General features: G+C 41.6%; 1 protein-coding gene and 1 long non-coding RNA gene across 4 annotated transcripts in view; one reads left to right on the top strand and one right to left on the bottom strand.

The window, feature by feature from the left end:
• LOC126210404 (speckle-type POZ protein-like) overlaps window positions 1–15,239 on the bottom strand; it is a 711,709-nt gene that overhangs the window by 429,070 nt on the left and 267,400 nt on the right. The window contains exon 1 of one of the 3 annotated variants that reach the window (XM_049939648.1): window positions 6,702–7,038. The exons of the other annotated variants lie outside the window; for them this stretch is intronic. The gene's annotated coding sequence lies outside the window, so the exon portion shown is untranslated. Of the gene's footprint in view, window positions 1–6,701; window positions 7,039–15,239 lie in introns of those variants that run through there. 3 annotated transcript variants of the gene reach the window in all.
• The window catches only part of LOC126210418 (uncharacterized), a 313,609-nt gene that overhangs the window by 212,017 nt on the left and 86,353 nt on the right, over window positions 1–15,239 (top strand). The window lies entirely within an intron of this gene.

The raw sequence follows: 15,239 nt of genomic DNA, 5'->3' as shown, positions 1-15,239 counted from the left end.
GAAGATCGACATTAAGGAAGGTGGTTTACTGGGCTGAGAAGGGCCACATGAAGCAAATTGGGAAGAAGGCATTGGGATTCTGGAGGAATTTGGGCAGAGTGTCCCAACTTTCAGTCCAGATTGTGAAAATGTTATTAATGAATCTGAATCAGGAGAGGAGTTTGAGAGGTTTGGGATTCTGGGTGGTTAGGAAGGATTCCTCTAGATGGCCCTTGAACAGATTAACATAGGATAGTGCCATGTGTGTGTACATTGCTGTACCATGGATTTGTTCATAGGTGATGCCTTCAAAGGGGAAGTAATTGTGGGTTGAGGATGTACTTGATCATGGTAACCAGGAAGAAAGTTGTAGGTTTAGAGTCAGTCAAGCATTGAGAAAGCTAGCCTGCAATAGCAGCATGGCCATGAGAATTGGGATGCTAGTGTAGAGGGCAGTGGCACTGACAGTGCCAAGCAGGGAACTTGTTGGTAAAGGAACAGGAACTGTGGAGAATCGATGGAGGAAATGGTTGGCGTCTTTTTATGTAGGGAGGTATGTTATGTGTAATACGATGAAGGTGTTGATCCACAAGAGCAGAGATTCTCTCTGTGGAGGTACACTAACAAGTTGCAGCATGGTTCAGTTTATGAACTGTAGGAATCATTTAGAGGGTAGGATTTGGTGGGGATATGTTTGTGTGTGTTGGGGGGGGGGGGGGGGGGAGTGAGAGAGAGAGAGCGAGAGACTTAGGGGAGATATTCTAGGATGGACCTAAGGGCTTTAGGAGGGACTGGAGATCCTACTGGATTTTTTGGATGGGGTTGTTGTGGCAGGGCTTGTAGGAGGATATATCTGACACCTGATGGAGTTCCTCTGACAGATAAATACTGTGTTTCATAACCACAGTATACCCAGCATGATTGGATTTGGGAGTGAGGCAAGGAGTAAGACTTTTAGTAATGACTGGTACATCTGTGGGACTGAAGCATTTGGAGGACATGTTCATGACGATGTTGCAGGTTGTAATGGGACACCCGTCTCCAACACTACCTTTCTTTAATAGAAGTAACCAATAACAAAAATATTTTCAAATCTTGAATAGGTTAAAATTATCTCAAGAAAGAATTTCATATGATTTTGTATATGATGCAGTATATTTCAGGCTAAAATGTATAAAAAGAAATTACAATCGATATGTATTAATTCTGTGTGTACGGTTAAAATTGCTCTTCTTTTAGAAACATTTAAAACTACAAAATATCTGGCACACTTAGAATAACTATTATTAATTATGCAATCTGCCACTAATTATTAAATTTATTTCTGTGCTCATTTATAAAATAATGATATAACTTGGTGAAGATTCTTCTTTTGTCATGAAAGTTTGTAAACTCTTTTGTTTTGTAAACTCTTTGGAATGTTGTTAGTACTGCAGAGTGAAGCAGTAGTGGGTGTGCCTCTGATGGAATCGGACCTGTATTTAATTTTTGCAATAACAATGTAAATATCTGTTTTAATGTGGAGATTGTAAAGATAGTGTGACATAGAAGAATGGGATATATATAAAAAGTCATAGAAACAGAAATAACACAGCAGACTTACTTAACTGTTATCAAGTTACCTGGAATCCCCAAAGTCAAAAACTTCAACCTCAAGTATATACCCCTTCATGTGTCGAACTGCAGCCAACGAGAAAATGAAGATAAGTAAAAAAGTTATTTGAACATGTTACTCCTCTTGAAGCTTATGAAATGAATCAATTATTTAAGAGACTGAAAATCTACTGGTGATGTGTGGGAGGGTAAGATTACAAGGTCTATTTTGGCTCTGGGTTCTGTAGGGTGGCAGAAGACGACCATACCGTGGCCCACACGTTCACTGGATCTGACATCCCTGGATTTCTTTCTGTGGGGAAAGCTGAAGGATATTTGGTATCGTGATCCACCGACAACGCCTGCCAACATGCGTCAGCGCATTGTCAGTGCATGTGCGAACATTACGGAAGGTGAACTACTCGCTGTTGAGAGTAATGTTGTTACACATATTTCCAAATGCATTGAGGTTGACGGACATCATTTTGAGCATTTATTGCATTAATGTGGTATTTATAGATAATCACGCTGTAACAGCATGCGTTCTCAGAAATGATAGGTTCACAAAGGTACATGTATCACATTAGAACAACCGAAAAAAAATGTTCAAACGTACCTACATTCTGTATTTTAATTTAAGAAAACCTACCTGTTACCAACTGTTCGTCTAAAATTGTGAGCCATATGTTTGTGACCATTACAGCGCCATCACAAAGCGAAACAAGTGGTCCAACGAAAACATTCGTATTTCTTTATGCACTACACGAATATGTAATAAAAAATGGGGATTCCTATTTACGAAAATGCAGTTGATATCCATTTGACCTATGGCAGCGCCATCTAGCGGGCCAACCATAGCGCCATCTGGTTTGCCTCGTCAAACTAGACGAGTTTCGTTCCCTGTAGTTTTTTCGTTTTATGCTTATTTCATGAGATATTTGGCCCGGTCACTATGAATTGACCACCCTGTATAATGTGAAGGTCTTCAACTATCTTGCACCATCAGTGGAACAAATGTTGACTAACTCCTGCGAAGGTCTTTTTTTTTTTTTTTTTTGCTTCAAAGTACGCTACTAAAGGAGTACCACCATTCCTCAAATACAGAATAACAATTCATTATTTCCTCACAAACATAGACAAATACAGACAAGCAGGACTGACCAGTCTTTCTCTCACACCAGAAACAATTGAATTTCGCATTGACATTGTTATTAGCTCTATGTTCCATTCTTCAGTATTCCTTGGGCACTGCACTTGGCCTGGGGTCTCTTTGCTGTTACTTGCAATGACTTCAAAAATACAACAGCAGCAGACTACGAAAGCAAAGTAAATAATAAAAACATAAAGATAATTAGCTCCTTAACATGAAACAACCTAATTCTCAACTCATTCTGCTTGTTCATTTATTTGAAGCTACACAACATGGATATAAAATCAACAAATGTAAGGGAGACTTTGTACCCTTACATATGCCACCCCCCTATAAATATAAAATCAACAAATTAAAGGGAGACTTTGTACCCTTGCATATGCCATCCCTTATACATGAACAAACAGGAAAGGAAGTAAAGAAGAAAAACAAACTTATAAACATACATACATACGCACATTTAGAATATTGTAAAACAATATGTCAAGTTACGAACACCTTAGACTCCTCCTTTAACTATTTTCAGTTTGTCTCCAAAGCCGATAAGTGAACCTTTTATTTACTTATTTTACATTTTCACGCCTTACAGGGGTAACAAAGCACTGTTGTTGTGGTCGGAAACAATAATACCTTTACAACCTAAATTGATCAGTCAGTGTGTCACTTAAAATACTTCAGCATGGCAGTCATAATAATTATCATTACTAAAACCATTAAACAAGTATTAAAAACTGAGGATCTCAGTTTGTATTTGCATATAAAGACTCATATAACACTTTTTGGGGTGTTGTTATGAAGCTTAGTTTCCATTATGAAATCCACTGTAATCACAGCCAAAACCAAATAAAATGTCATATTCAAAAGGGAATAACATGTCATAAACGATTTATTTGATATGAATGTTAATTTCTCATTATCCATTTCTGATAAAACTTCTCTAAGTCATAAATAACACATAGTGGCTTGTAACGTGGTTATAAGTGGAGGAACTGCAGAAAGGTTTAATTTATGCTCAGTCATAATGCAGTCAGTATTAATACTAGTGTAGACATTCTACATCTCTTTCATTATGACATACTTCCTTGTTGTATGTAGAGCATGCGTAACAACCTCAAAACTAGGAACAGACTCCCCGCCTTGGAGCTGCTACTTAGCTTACTCTATACATGCAGTGATATCAGTTACTTTTATCTGTGTAAAAGCCCTGATAGGGAAGAAAAAAAACTGTTTCTAATTTTCTTGATGGGTTCACTGCCGAACTTAATACCTCAGGTCGAGTTCAACCTAACATTCTCAACATCACCATGCATAATGTAATCACCTTCCTCTTGCCACCCCTCAGTGAGGTCACTTAAAATCCTGAGTCTTAACTACACACTATTTCTGAATTATTTAATTTATTAGAAACTGCCTAATAAGCTTGCTAGACCCAGCAATTTTGGAAAAAATTGACTGTTACTTAATCACTCTTTAATTTCTTATGAAAGGGCATAAATCCTGGGTATTATACATGCCCGTTTCTTTGCTGGTTGTTGGGTTGGTTAACATTACTGCCTTTGCATGCGGTATCCTGATTATCATGAATGGCCCCTCATACAGTGAGTAAAACTTACTCATTGTTTTCCAATACTTGTCAGTTCTCTTGTGCCTTTTAAACAATGCTATATCTACTTCTCTATATGATATAGGGGTGCCTTTTTCCCATCTCTTTTTCCATTTTTCAACTACCATAGTCATCTCTGCTTTAATATTTTTTACTGACATCAGCTGGAGGGCAGAGTTTTCTTCTGACCATTTAACCCATTTCAAGAAGGTTCCCCTTCTACTTGTTGTCCTATTACCTCCACTGGTGATACCTTAATGACCGAGTGTGGCAATTCTTGCAACACTAATTCCAGTTCACTTACTAAGTCTGTCCACTTTAAGTGTTCAGTTGCACAGTACATTCAGAACAAACATCCCAGTTAACACTTTGTGGATAGTAGCACAAAATCAAAATATGGTTTACATTCTCCCATGCCAAAAGCTCTTTGAAGTTCTTGAATGTGCACTGGCTCCCACTGTCTGTTAACAGGTTCTTAGGTTTCCCGACCTGTTTAAAATAGTGATCTCATAATTTATTTACTATGCTATTGGTTGTAGCTTTTCTTAGAGGATAATGCTTTACCATCTTTTATTGGTTGCAGCTTTCATTAGAGGATAATATTTTACCAACTTTGACCAACATTCTAAAGTGACTAGGATGCATCCCATTCCTCCCTGGCCTTTAGGCAATGGGCCAAAGAAATCCAATGCCACTAACTCCCAAATTTCTCCTGAAATGATGGGGTGCAGAAGTGTGTGTACTTCTGAACTATTTATTTTTATCTTTTGGCATACCTTGCAGGAGTGTAATATTTTCTTTGCCTGTTGATTCTTTTTTTTAAAGTATTAATACTCTTTCACATGCATTATACAGGTCTTTAGTCCAAAGTATTCACAGCCTAAGAATACATACCGCGTAAGATATTTTATGCTGTCTTTAGGGATGCATAGTAACCGTTTACCTGTTTTGTTGTTCTTATGAAACAAAATTCCTTTACGTATCTTCCCATTTTCATCCTGATCCGAGTTGTTTTGTTGCATACTTCGAATGTGCCTATTTAAACTACTATCTTGTTGCTGTAGAGTTTTTAATGTACAATTGAGCATTTGAATATATTTTTCATACTTATTAATTTTCAGTAAATATATAGCAAATATTTCTCTGTCTTTTACATCGTGGTTTAACTGTAAGCCAACAGGTAATCTTGATAAGCCATCTGCTACCAAGTTGTCTTTTCCTTTTATGTGACTAATTGAAAAGTTAAATTCCAGTGAAAAGAGAGGCCATCTAGTGAGTCTACTGTGTAAGAGTCTGCTTTTCAGTAGAAGGATTATTGCATTACGGTCACAATGTATTATATTTTCGTTGCCTACCATTAAGTAACTTAAACTTTCTGAAAGCCCATGCTACAGGTAATATCTCTTTTTCTGTGACAATATAATTCGTTTCATGGTTCATGAGCATTCTGCTGGCAAAAGCTATTGGCCTGTGTTCTATTGTCTGTTGCACAACATGTTTTTAAAGTATGCATTGTCCCAGACCATAGTCAGATGCTTCTGCTGATAGTTGGATTGGCAATATGAAGTCTGACTGAAGTAGTATATGCGAATTTGCTAAATTTTCCTTTATAGTGTTAAACTTCTCTGTACAATGTTCATCCCAATGCCACAATGTGTTTACTTTTAATAATTTCGATAAGTGAGGTGCATTCAATACTGCTTGTGGAAGAAATTTTCAATAAAATCCTATCATTCCTAAACATGACTTTAGTTGTCTTCTGTTTGAAGGTTCACGACAAAGTGTAGTACATCTAGTCTATGTGGGGCCAGTTTGATTCCTGTCATACTCACTATGTGACCCAAAAATTTCATCTCATTCCTATCAAAATGTGATTTTGATAGTTTAATGGTAATTCAATGTGATCTTAGTCTATTGAAAAATTCATTTAGCATTTGTAAGTGTTCATTCCATGTGGTAGACATAACTACAGTGTCATCAACATAAATTAAAATCTTATTGTCATTTTTTTTCTGTTTTCCATCTTTCGTTAGTTGCTATAATTCATGGAGGTACGTTCAAGCTGTGCAACTAATTGAAGGCAGTTTGTTTATTTCCATATGTGTTTCACTTCTTTTCTTTGCGAAGTATCTTCAGTGGCAATATCCAGCACTTTTAACTCATTTCATGTGGCCCTGGATTTGTATTTGTTAGTTTATAAATAAAATAGAGGGAAACATTCCACGTGGGAAAAATATATCTAAAAACACAGATGGTGTGACTTACCGAACGAAAGTGCTTTCCCACGTGGAATGTTTCATATATATATATATATATATATATATATATATATATATATATATATATATATATATAAACAAAGATGAGGTGACTTACCGAACGAAAGTGCTGGCAGGTCGATAGACACACAAACAAACACAAACATACACACAAAATTCTAGCTTTCGCAACCAACGGTTGCCTCATCAGGAAAGAGGGAAGGAGAGGGAAAGATGAAAGGATGTGGGTTTTAAGGGAGAGGGTAAGGAGTCATTCCAGTCCCGGGAGCAGAAAGACTTACCTTAGGGGGAAAAAAGGACAGGTATACACTCGCACACACACACATATCCATCCACACATACAGACACAAGCAGACATATTTAAAGACAAAGAGTTTGGGCAGAGATGTCAGTCGAGGTGGACGTGTAGAGGCAAAGAAGTTGTTGAAAGACAGGTGAGGTATGAGTGGCGGCAACTTGAAATTAGGAATTAGCGGAGATTGAGGCCTGGCGGATAAGGAGAAGAGAGGATATACTGAAGGGCAAGTTCCCATCTCCGGAGTTCGGATAGGTTGGTGTTGGTGGGAAGTATCCAGATAACCCGGACGGTGTAACACTGTGCCAAGATGTGCTGGCTGTGCACCAAGGCATGTTTAGCCACCGGGTGATCCTCATTACCAACAAACACTGTCTGCCTGTGTCCATTCATGCGAATGGACAGTTTGTTGCTGGTCATTCCCACATAGAATGCATGACAGTGTAGGCAGGTCAGTTGGTAAATCACGTGGGTGCTTTCACATGTGGCTCTGCCTTTGATCGTGTACACCTTCCGGGTTACAGGACTGGAGTAGGTGGTGGTGGGAGGGTGCATGGGACAGGTTTTGCACCGGGGGCGGTTACAAGGATAGGAGCCAGAGGGTAGGGAAGGTGGTTTGGGGATTTCATAGGGATGGACTAACAGGTTACGAAGGTTAGGTGGACGGCGGAAAGACACTCTTGGCGGAGTGGGGAGGATTTCATGAAGGATGGATCTCATCTCAGGGCAGGATTTGAGGAAGTCGTATCCCTGCTGGAGAGCCACATTCAGAGTCTGGTCCAGTCCCGGAAAGTATCCTGTCACAAGTGGGGCACTTTTGTGGTTCTTCTGTGGGGGATTCTGGGTTTGGGGGGATGAGGAAGTGGCTCTGGTTATTTGCTTCTGTACCAGGCCGGGAGGGTAGTTGCGGGATGCGAAAGCTGTTGTCAGGTTGTTGGTGTAATGTTTCAGGGATTCCGGACTGGAGCAGATTCGTTTGCCACGAAGACCTAGGCTGTAGGGAAGGGACCGTTTGATGTGGAATGGGTGGCAGCTGTCATAATGGAGGTACTGTTGCTTGTTGGTGGGTTTGATGTGGACGGACGTGTGAAGTTGGCCATTGTACAGGTGGAGGTCAACGTCAAGGAAAGTGGCATGGGATTTGGAGTAGGACCAGGTGAATCTGATGGAGCCAAAGGAGTTGAGGTTGGAGAGGAAATTCTGGAGTTCTTCTTCACTGTGAGTCCAGATCATGAAGATGTCATCAATAAATCTGTACCAAACTTTGGGTTGGCAGACCTGGGTAACCAAGAAGGCTTCCTCTAAGCGACCCATGAATAGGTTGGCGTACGAGGGGGCCATCCTGGTACCCATGGCTGTTCCCTTTAATTGTTGGTATGTCTGGCCTTCAAAAGTGAAGAAGTTGTGGGTCAGGATGAAGCTGGCTAAGGTAATGAGGAAGGAGGTTTTAGGTAGGGTGGCAGGTGATCGGCGTGAAAGGAAATGCTCCATCGCAGCGAGGCCCTGGACGTGCGGAATATTTGTGTATAAGGAAGTGGCATCAATGGTTACAAGGATGGTTTCCGGGGGTAACAGATTGGGTAAGGATTCCAGGCGTTCAAGGAAGTGGTTGGTGTCTTTGATGAAGGATGGGAGACTGCATGTAATGGGTTGAAGGTGTTGATCTACGTAGGCAGAGATTCGTTCTGTGGGGGCTTGGTAACCAGCTACAATGGGGCGGCCTGGATGATTAGGTTTGTGGATTTTAGGAAGAAGGTAGAAGGTAGGGGTGCGGGGTGTCGGTGGGGTCAGGAGGTTGATGGAGTCAGGTGAAAGGTTTTGCAGGGGGCCTAAGGTTCTGAGGATTCCTTGAAGCTCCGCCTGGACATCAGGAATGGGGTTACCTTGGCAAACTTTGTATGTGGTGTTGTCTGAAAGCTGACGCAGTCCCTCAGCCACATACTCCCTTTGTCCGCCGGAAGAATGACGATGGATCGGTCAGCCTTCAGATCACGGATAGCCTGGGCTTCAGCAGTGGTGATGTTGGGTGTAGGATTAAGGTTTTTTAAGAACTATTGAGATGCAAGGCTGGAAGTCAGAAATTCCTGGAAGGTTTGGAGAGGGTGATTTTGAGGAAGAGGAGGTGGGTCCCGCTGTGACGGAGGACGGAACTGTTCCAGGCAGGGTTCAATTTTGATGGTGTCTTGGGGAGTTGGATCATTAGGAGTAGGATTAGGATCATTTTTCTTCGTGGCAAAGTGATATTTCCAGCAGAGAGTACGGGTGTAGGACAGTAAATCTTTGACGAGGGCTGTTTGGTTGAATCTGGGAGTGGGGCTGAAGGTGAGGCCTTTGGATAGGACAGAGGTTTCGGATTGGGAGAGAGGTTTGGAGGAAAGGTTAACTACTGAATTAGGGTGTTGTGGTTCCAGATTGTGTTGATCGGAATTTTGAGGTTTTGGAGGGAGTGGAGCTGGAAGTGGGAGATTGAATAGATGGGAGAGACTGGGTTTGTGTGCAATGAGAGGAGGTTGAGGTTTGCTGGAAAGGTTGTGAAGGGTGAGTGAGTTGCCTTTCCGGAGGTGGGAAACCAGGAGATTGGATAGTTTTTTGAGGTGGAGGGTGGCATGCTGCTCTAATTTACGGTTGGCCTGTAGGAGGATGCTCTGAACAGCCGGTGTGGATGTGGGAGAGGAAAGATTAAGGACTTTTATTAAGGATAGGAGTTGGCGGGTGTGCTCATTGGCTGAGTTGATGTGTAGGTGAAGGATTAGGTGGGTGAGGGAATGGATTGTTCAGTTTGGAACTGGTATAGGGACTGATGGAAGGAAGGGTTGCAGCCAGAGATGGGAACTTTAAGTGTGAGGCCTTTGGGGGTAATGCCAAATGTCAGACAAGCCTGAGAAAATAGAATATGGGAGCATAATCTGGCTAGGGCGAAGGCATGTCTGCGGAGGGAATATAAATAAAACTTAATGGGGTCGTTGTGGGGGTGTTGTGAGGGTGACATGGTATTAGAAGGTGGAAAGTGTAACATGAGGTGAAACGAAAATGAAAGTAAAAATATATGGGGAGAGATAAAGGTGAACTGGAAAGTAAGTGGAGATCTGGAATGAAAAAAGGCGAAAAGGTGTTGGTTACAGCTGGGCTCTGTTGGACTCGGTTTGGTAGACAGCGATGAGCATAAAGGTTAGGTGGTTGTGTTGCCGCCAAAACACGTTAAAGGACGGAGAAATTCGGGAAAATTTCGAAAAAACTGCGTGTAGTATATTAAAGGAGTGGTTTTGTGGTGGCAGATTGTGAAAATGAGGCTGACAATTGTCTGACGAAGAAATAATGACGTTAAAACCTGTGGGAAGCGGCTAAAAATTATAAGTGATGTGGGAAAAACGGAAATGAAAATAAAGCGAAAATTATTAGGACTGGCCGAAATGGTTGTTTAAAAGGTGAAAGGAACTGTTTGTGAGCTAGAAACGGTGGATATTATAGCGGCGGTAGTGCTGAAAGCGGCAAAAAAATTTTTTTGGTTATGGTTTGAAAGTGGGTTACGTATTATAGAGTATATATAGGCGGGTAAAATAGTATTGCAGATTACGGTAAAAAAGGAGAAGGTGAAAACAAAGTGAAACTACTGGCAAAAACAGAAAGAGGAAAATAAGACGACAGAAAAGGTTTCGAAATGTGACAATAACAAACGCAATTGTTGGATTCAAATTTATGATATCAATATAATAGAGGGAAACATTCCACGTGGGAAAAATTATATATAAAAACAAAGATGAGGTGACTTACCGAACGAAAGCGCTGGCAGGTCGATAGACACACAAACAAACACAAACATACACACAAAATTCTAGCTTTCGCAACCAACGGTTGCCTCATCAGGAAAGAGGGAAGGAGAGGGAAAGATGAAAGGATGTGGGTTTTAAGGGAGAGGGTAAGGAATCATTCCAGACCCGGGAGCGGAAAGACTTACCTTAGGGGGAAAAAAGGACAGGTATACACTCGCACACACACACATATCCATCCACACATACAGACTAGTGGTGGGCAGGAAATCGCGTATCTGTTAGAAATCGCAGTGACTGAGAAGTCACAGATATCACAGTAGCAACTTTACAGAATCTAACTGCGATTTCAGTCACAGTTAGCAGTCGCAAGTAGTATTTCACATTCAAAGACGTGAGCCATCTATTGGTCGAATTTAGCACTGCTTTCTGCGATTTCAGTGACAAGTCGCAACTAAGAGTGGCAAGTAGAAACTAAAAAGCGCGGTTAACAGTGGCTCCTGTTGGCCGAAGTTCGTACTACGTCCATCTCTGCTGTACGCTATGGAGTCTAACTGCGATTTCCGTGACAAGTCGCAACTAAGAGTCGCAAGTAGCAACTAAAAAGCGCGGTTAACAGTGGCATCTGTTGGCCAAAGTTCGTACTACGTCCATCTCTGCGGTACGCTATGGAGTCTAACTGCGATTTCCGTGACAAGTCGCAACTAAGAGTCGCAAGTAGCAACTAGAAAGCGCGGTTAACAGTGCCATCTGTGGGTCAAAGTTCGTACTACGCCCATCTCTGCGGTACGCTATGGAGTCTAACTGCGATTTCCGTGACAAGTCGCAACTAAGAGTTGCAAGTAGCAACTAAAAAGCGCAGTTAGCACTGCCATCTGTTGAGCAAAGTTCATACTACGCTATTCGCTACCGAGTCAAACTGCGATTTCTGTGACAAATCGCAACTAAGAGTCGCAAGTAGCAACTAAAAAGCGCAGTTAACATACTTTTCCTAGTGTCATCTGTTGACCGACGTACGTACTTCGTTATCAGAGCCTTGTGCCTCACGAGATCGATGTGCTGTGTGTGCATATGAAGGGCTTATTTCAATAGTGGTACAAGTCCATTTTTGTTAATTTTGAGATATAGAGTCGTAAAGTTAAATGAGCGCTGAAAAATCTGCAGTTGAGATACCAGAAATATTCAAGCATATGGCTTCTTGCTAGAGATGAAACTTTATTTATGTTTGTTTGGATCACTAATTTCAGAAGCATTATAGACAGAAAAGTGTAGGTAATGGACTTGTACCACTATTGAAATAAGCCCTTCATATTGTATGACGACATGCACATTCAGCATCAGTTGGTCAAATACTGCTGTGACTCTGAATGTATTATATTAATAAGAAGCAACATTGCCTTTTTCTCCTGAAAATATCAAGTAACGTAACAAATGTGTTTGATTCTGCTTCCAATATGACAGTTTTGGTTAATACTCCACATGCCTACAGGACTTTGCAATGTTAACACAGCAGAACTCAGACATCTGTATAAGTGTAGAGAAATGAAAACAGTCATATGAATGCCTCACTTTTGTTCAGACACAGTTCAAGACTCGGAAGAAAAGTTTTACACCTGGTGTTCTACATGGCAACTTCACACACAAGAACTTTTTGCCGACACTACTACCACCTACATAAGTAAGCTTTTCCTGTGTCACTTTCAAGTAATGCACTTAAGCTATTCCTGATTTAACTGGAAGATCTGTACTTCCCACTTTCATATCAACAGCCTCAAAATGAATATTGTAGACTTCGGGATATGTTACAGGTCAGTGTCACACCAAGATTGTGGAGAAAGGGGGGGGGGGGCACGTCGGTATCCAACAAGTGTTTACCAATAAATAAGTGGCGGAAAATTACGGGTATAGGACGGCTTAACATGTGGAAAATGAGATTTTTATTATTCACTCAATGAATTTAACATTTATTAGTCCTTTAAAATCGCACAACAACTTCAATAAAACACTTTAATCAATCACACACTTATTTCACTTTTAAACTGCAAATCCTCTAAGAGCTGTCTTGAATCTTCACGAGTCTCTCTCAACAGCCTTGATGTGGATAGATATGTACAGTAACCAGTAATCAGTCAGAACTGCGTCTGCAAAAACACAAGGATTATTAAACAATTTTTGCTGTCACTAATTACTAGCAATATAATTGACAGAGTAGATTGCTAATATTTGCTATATCACATTTGCTAATATTTGCTATATCACATTCGCAAGAACGATCTCACTGAAGTAATTAAGTCCATCAAAACGCTTAGCAACTAACCTCTCGTCTGACGAAAACGGTCTAAAGACTGGCAATTTCTTCAGATCTGTTGACAATGATATTTTGAATTATCACTTTACTGAGTGACTGAAATGTAGTTCAGGTACCTATGAACATAACAATATGTTAGAATTCATTTTCTAAACACGAACTATTACGGTACTGTGCGGCTACTTACATATTAATTACACTATTAATATTTTCACAGTTGTTTCTTTAATACAAAATTAAAGCCAACGGAAGAATAAACGTAAAACATACTAACCAATGACAGGTTTGTTGAGATGCAAATTTCTGTGTGGACAGATGTAACTTTTTCATACGGTGGTACGTCGCAGAAATCGCAGGAGTCACAGAAATCGCAGAAGTAGCAGAAGTCACAGAAATCGCAGAAGTAGCGGAAATAGCAGAAGTAGCAGAAGTCGCAGAAGTAGCAGAAGTCGCAGAAATCGCGGAAGTAGCAGAAATAGCAGTGGCGGAGGGATACGCGACTTAGGTTCCTTAACTGCGACTCTTAAGTGCGACAAATCACAGTTAAGAATAACAGATACTGAAAAGTAGCATTCACAGAAATCACTGATATCGGAAAATCGCAGTTTAGCCCATCACTAATACAGACACAAGCAGACATATTTAAAGACAAAGAGTTTGGGCAGAGATGTCAGTCGAGGTGGACGTGTAGAGGCAAAGAAGTTGTTGAAAGACAGGTGAGGTATGAGTGGCGGCAACTTGAAATTAGGAATTAGCGGAGATTGAGGCCTGGCGGATAAGGAGAAGAGAGGATATACTGAAGGGCAAGTTCCCATCTCCGGAGTTCGGATAGGTTGGTGTTGGTGGGAAGTATCCAGATAACCCGGACGGTGTAACACTGTGCCAAGATGTGCTGGCTGTGCACCAAGGCATGTTTAGCCACCGGGTGATCCTCATTACCAACAAACACTGTCTGCCTGTGTCCATTCATGCGAATGGACAGTTTGTTGCTGGTCATTCCCACATAGAATGCATCACAGTGTAGGCAGGTCAGTTGGTAAATCACGTGGGTGCTTTCACATGTGGCTCTGCCTTTGATCGTGTACACCTTCCGGGTTACAGGACTGGAGTAGGTGGTGGTGGGAGGGTGCATGGGACAGGTTTTGCACCGGGGGCGGTTACAAGGATAGGAGCCAGAGGGTAGGGAAGGTGGTTTGGGGATTTCATAGGGATGGACTAACAGGTTACGAAGGTTAGGTGGACGGCGGAAAGACACTCTTGGCGGAGTGGGGAGGATTTCATGAAGGATGGATCTCATCTCAGGGCAGGATTTGAGGAAGTCGTATCCCTGCTGGAGAGCCACATTCAGAGTCTGGTCCAGTCCCGCAAAGTATCCTGTCACAAGTGGGGCACTTTTGTGGTTCTTCTGTGGGGGATTCTGGGTTTGGGGGGATGAGGAAGTGGCTCTGGTTATTTGCTTCTGTACCAGGCCAGGAGGGTAGTTGCGGGATGCGAAAGCTGTTGTCAGGTTGTTGGTGTAATGTTTCAGGGATTCCGGACTGGAGCAGATTCGTTTGCCACGAAGACCTAGGCTGTAGGGAAGGGACCATTTGATGTGGAATGGGTGGCAGCTGTCATAATGGAGGTACTGTTGCTTGTTGGTGGGTTTGATGTGGACGGACGTGTGAAGTTGGCCATTGTACAGGTGGAGGTCAACGTCAAGGAAAGTGGCATGGGATTTAGAGTAGGACCAGGTGAATCTGATGGAGCCAAAGGAGTTGAGGTTGGAGAGGAAATTCTGGAGTTCTTCTTCACTGTGAGTCCAGATCATGAAGATGTCATCAATAAATCTGTACCAAACTTTGGGTTGGCAGACCTGGGTAACCAAGAAGGCTTCCTCTAAGCGACCCATGAATAGGTTGGCGTACGAGGGGGCCATCCTGGTACCCATGGCTGTTCCCTTTAATTGTTGGTATGTCTGGCCTTCAAAAGTGAAGAAGTTGTGGGTCAGGATGAAACTGGCTAAGGTAATGAGGAAGGAGGTTTTAGGTAGGGTGGCAGGTGATCGGCGTGAAAGGAAATGCTCCATCGCAGCGAGGCCCTGGACGTGCGGAATATTTGTGTATAAGGAAGTGGCATCAATGGTTACAAGGATGGTTTCCGGGGGTAACAGATTGGGTAAGGATTCCAGGCGTTCAAGGAAGTGGTTGGTGTCTTTGATGGAGGATGGGAGACTGCATGTAATGGGTTGAAGGTGTTGATCTATGTAGGCAGAGATTCGTTCTG

This window comes from Schistocerca nitens, chromosome 10 (assembly GCF_023898315.1).
Source record: "Schistocerca nitens isolate TAMUIC-IGC-003100 chromosome 10, iqSchNite1.1, whole genome shotgun sequence".
Classification (NCBI taxonomy): Eukaryota; Metazoa; Arthropoda; class Insecta; order Orthoptera; family Acrididae; genus Schistocerca; species Schistocerca nitens.
Note: the sequence above shows the minus strand (reverse complement) of the source record. Positions and strands in the feature narration are given on the sequence as shown.